At 38.2% G+C, this 4881-nt stretch overlaps 1 protein-coding gene across 2 annotated transcripts in view; it reads left to right on the top strand.

The window, feature by feature from the left end:
• The first annotated feature begins 1604 nt into the window (after nt 1-1604).
• LOC107599071 (synaptosomal-associated protein 25-A) overlaps nt 1605-4881 on the top strand; it is a 28266-nt gene continuing 24989 nt past the window's right edge. Inside the window, exon 1 of one of the 2 annotated variants that reach the window (XM_016290556.1) lies at nt 1605-1773. The gene's annotated coding sequence lies outside the window, so the exon portion shown is untranslated. The remainder of the gene's footprint in view (nt 1774-4881) is intronic. The other variant, XM_016290555.1, reaches the window with a different exon arrangement.

Genomic DNA, 4881 nt, shown 5'->3' with positions numbered 1-4881 from the left:
CCCCTGCCCAGTTTCATCTGTGCTCTCTCTTGTTCTCTTTCACTCTCCTCTTTCTGGTTTAATTAAGGGGGAAATTAGTCCATGAGTGACGTGTCAGAGAGCAAGGTCTAGTCACAAAGAGATCTGATAATGCAACTACTAATCTTCTCCCACTGAAGGTGCAAAAACAGCAGCAGCAAAGTCAAATGCTACAGATGAAAATAAAAAAATACTTCAAAGGCTTCAAAGATTCACAGAGCTTTTTTTAAAGCTTCACTTTAATCTCAACATTACAAAAAAAGGCAGCTGAGAGGGAAAGAAATCTACCAGATCTGCTTTGTTTCAAGTTAGGTTAAATTTCATGACAAGCAACTGTCTTTAAACTGTCTGTGATGTTCACTATAAATATATTTTAAGAGAAAATAACTCAAGATTTGTTGGGAGCTACCTGTGTATTTAGTTATATTCAGCATTACTCTGGTTGACAATCACAGATTCAGTTATTAATAATAATATTACTGATGTTTATTTTACTCAAATGTACCATTAAATCATCACAAAAAATTATTTATTGTACTAATATTTTCTCACTCCACAACTAATAGCATATTTACTGAGATGATGAGAAAACTATGGCTATTAAAAGGGTATATCATATAAATCTAAAGTTATATATAGTTAACTGTGCATTAAACATTCAAAATTTCTCATTAATCTTGATCTCGTTAATTTGCATGAAATATGCATGGTGGCATAAACTAACATAAAATTTGATTTGAATTAATTATGAACACTAAAAATATGCAATCTGAGTCTGATTACCTTATGATGTGTCACACTAGACTTCTAGACTGCCCTTTATTGCCTGAGCACCTACTTAAACTTTTGCAAGTCATTTTTCCAGTTTTTAGGTGTCCTTGCTGTAGCAGGTTTTGCAGTTTTTTTCCATGTTTTTTGTTCTCCAGAGGGGTTTTCCTAATAAGCGTATTGAGCATTGTCGCATGGCTTTCTGACACAAGTCAGTTCAACCTCATGCTGAGGGTAAGTAAAATAGTTTTTACATCATTGCATGTTAATCTCTGAACTGAGCAAAATAAGGATGAGTGTTAAAATTCCTTTCCTGATTGGCTTACAAGATCTGCCATTTGACCAATGACTGAGAGCATTCTCATTCTCTGTGTCTGGTGCTTGCAGTGCTGACATGCAGTCAAATGTGCAATATTTGTCTGCTTAACATATTTAGCATTTCTTTCATTAACATTTTTCTTCTAATTAAGTGAATAAATAAACCTAAAATAAACTATGCTAAATTCAACAAAAATAAAAAACTCACTCTCTACTCTATGTGAGAGAAAATACCACACATTCAGAAGGTATAATATATTCCCACTGTATATGCCCAAACATGTTAATTCAGAATCAATTGTTTTACTTTCATTTTTGCTTTTCCCAACAGACAAAAAAGGTCTGTGATACTCAGACCAAATTAGATTGGACGAGTTTTGTTATTCTTGTCAACTCAACATTCACATGCTGCTGCCAAACAATGTTTCACGGCAGGTGCTAAATTTTATTTGGGCCTCTCCTCCCCGACAGATTTCTATTAAACGTCGCTGACGTCAAAGCGGACGCCATCTTTGTCGAGGGCAGAGCAGCTCTCCATTGAGGAAGAACGCACGCACATTGCCGTTGCAGCAGCTCAGTCCCTACAGAAAGGGGTTGATGGTGCTTTGCTGTTGAAATTCGCAGACAGACACTTCATTACTGACGGTCGTCCACCGACTACGGGATCAGGTAAGCTTTATTTAAAGAAGGAGATGAGGAAAAGGATTTGATGCGATTGATTTTTCGTCTTTCTTTTAGATTTGTCTGGCCAAAAAGTGGTTGACTTGAAGTCGCAGCGCAGGCAACAGTGGATTTTTTTTTTAATTAAAGGAAATCCGTAACCTTTCATTTTGCGTATCTTTTTTAATTCAAGCTTGATACACTGTTCGGAGGATGTCAGATTTTAGGGACAATCATGTGTGGTTCATGCGGCACGATGTGGGCGGTTTCTGCGTTTCAGCACCCTGGACAGGGACTGCGTTTGCTCCACTGCGTTTCTGTCCTGAATTCACATCCAGCCCCTGCAGCTGAATTACCATTATATGTCTGGCAAAGTTTTGCGCAGAGGCGCCATCTAAATAATGATTGATTTGACCAGATGTTTAAGAGACGCAGATAGGTTTTATAAAAGACTCTGTTGAAGTTACAGCATCAGGCCATTAGTCACTGAAATGACAGTGAAACTAACGCCTGGATGTTTAATTTTGCAGCAGCATTTAAAAACCAGATCGGCTCTTACTGCTTTGCCTGCCAGATTCATTTTTCGTCGCTGAATATAAATAAAGTTATGATGGCATCGGGTGAGGATTTAACGAAAGTGATCAGCGATTGATAGTGGGGGAGGCCAATATGGCAAACTGCGACAGAGTGGTCGAGAATTAATGTGCGTGTTGCAGAGAAAGCAGTGTGGGGAGAGTCAGATGGGATGATGCAGTGATCAAACTTATTTAATGAAACCGATATATTCGGTGTCTGTAGACGTTTATTTGGACCAAATCATCTCAACCTTGCCCGTATGTATGTGATGAGGCAGCGGTAATTATCAGTGCGTGTCTTCCTGGTGGTAGACGATGGGCGGGGGCTTGAGCAAAGACGAGCGGGGGCGGATGCTGGAGATACCCTCACTCACAATGAATCTTTGGGCTCACGTATGACTAGGGATATAAATCATAATTGCACGGTTCCATGCACGATTCTTTTAATACTTTTGAGGAAGATAAATTTGAAAAAAAAAAAAAAAAAGAGACAGTCTGATGCTAAATAATATGATCATTTCAGACTTTTACGGACTTTTTTGGGGCGGCGTAATGCAATTACAATAAGTAGCCTTAACTATTCAAACAAAAATAAAATGGTAGCATATTTAATTCATTCATTCTTTATTTATAAAATACAACTGATTACAACTGAACTCATAATGTGAAGCTACACGTTGTCGTACGAACAACCTGTCAGTAACTACACTAATTTAAGTCTCACGAGACTTAACAACATAACACAAAACGGTTCTTTTGATTAATTGCCAGTCATTCATGACGAAAGAAATAACTTCCTGTTCAGAAACATGTCCGACTGATTTAGAATTTGAGTCACATATAACTGACTCATGAGAGTCAGACGTGGTATGGTGTTGAATCAATAAAAAGAGCCGACTCACATGAATCATTCGATCGGGAACCGATCTACACTTGTACGTTTTTGAATTGCTAAAAAGAACCGGCTCACAAAGTCATTCGTAACCGCTCTACATTCAGTAGCAGTGCCAGAGCATTTTCGTGTTATAACCACATTGGCTTGTGAGAACCGTTAACGTACCGAATGTGACCAAAATAAAAATCGAACTTTTCTCCGTTCCAAACCCTACGTGTGATGCAGATTTAACGATGCTCCCAAACCCACAGCCATCTTCGTCTTATGACACATCCTCACGTGTTAAACACATTCTGGCTCACGGAATGTACTGATTACACAATAGTATTATCGCGAGCGTAAAATCCCTCCATTAACCGGATGTCCGTAACAACCCGAAATATCATCTAGCTAATCATCCAGTCAAATAGTTCAGTGTGACTTGGGCATGTCAGGATACTGCAGAAGAGCTCTTTTTTTCTGTCACGTGCCTTCATCTTGCACCTGCAAATGCTCTAAAGCCACGGTATTGTTACTCATCACGACTGTTTTTGGTCAATCCTTCTCTTAGTAAATGCGCACGCTGTTACTGACGCATTTATGAGCAACAGAAAATGATACTTTACTACAATGAGTGGAGTATTGGGTTTCGCTTGTTCTGGACTGTATTCGTCTTGCGGAGGTTGTGAGTTACCGGTTGGCACGCTTCTGTTGTTGAATCTGATGGTTTAATGCGGCTTATCAAGACTTGACTGCAGAGCGCAGGGCTGCAGGGATGTACCCCGAAAAAGTGGTGACTCGCGCGATACCACAGACCGCGATTCATGATTCTTGAACCTTGATTTATCGATGCCCATTGCTACTTAACACATAAATATACATAAGATCTGTACATTCAATATAATACAACATTGAATGTTAATACCATTTAAACTGTTATCCACAAACATAAACAAAAAGATACAGATAGCATATACTTATGGGTTGTTACATGGGATGTTTATGCGAAGTGATTGTGAAAAAAGTCCAAATTATAGGTTCAGGTTTTATTACATGTATTTGTTGAAATGCACATGTTCACAGATTCCAGTTTTAATAAATGGCTGAGCTCAGTCAGGAGTGATTCACTTAAATAAATCCTATAAACCAATTAATATGTCATCTGGCAATTGTTTCATCAAATCTTGACAATGACAAAGACAGTGAAGTGCTTTATTATGGTTGCTCCAGTGTCTTAATTAATCACTGTATCAATGAAATGTTGTGATAGATATAATGAAAATGAGAAAATTAGAAAACCAAAGCTTTACCAGTAACCTATTACGGGAAATTGCAATGTTATTGTCAATTACATGTATAACTATCACCCTACAGTCCTTGATTTCATATTCCTAATTACATATCACCCTTTATCACAAAATTGTTTTAGATGAAAGCACCAGCTGGGTAAAAAATGAGAACTGATTTGTAATTCCCCAAATTAAAAAGAGCAGCCGGTCTTGGGGGGCCACTGAACAGAATCTAGCAAACAATAACATGGGCTGAAGTACAAAATGGCTACTGGATATCTCTGTGACAGTCCTGCACAAGTGCACTTGGTTGAACACTCACAGATTGAAAATATGGACAAATGCGTCACGAGAGTATAAAAGACCGAAGACAGCTATG

This window comes from Sinocyclocheilus grahami, unplaced genomic scaffold (assembly GCF_001515645.1).
Source record: "Sinocyclocheilus grahami isolate Dianchi unplaced genomic scaffold, SAMN03320097.WGS_v1.1 scaffold260.1, whole genome shotgun sequence".
Taxonomy (NCBI): domain Eukaryota; kingdom Metazoa; phylum Chordata; class Actinopteri; order Cypriniformes; family Cyprinidae; genus Sinocyclocheilus; species Sinocyclocheilus grahami.
This window is presented reverse-complemented; position numbering and strand designations above follow the sequence as displayed.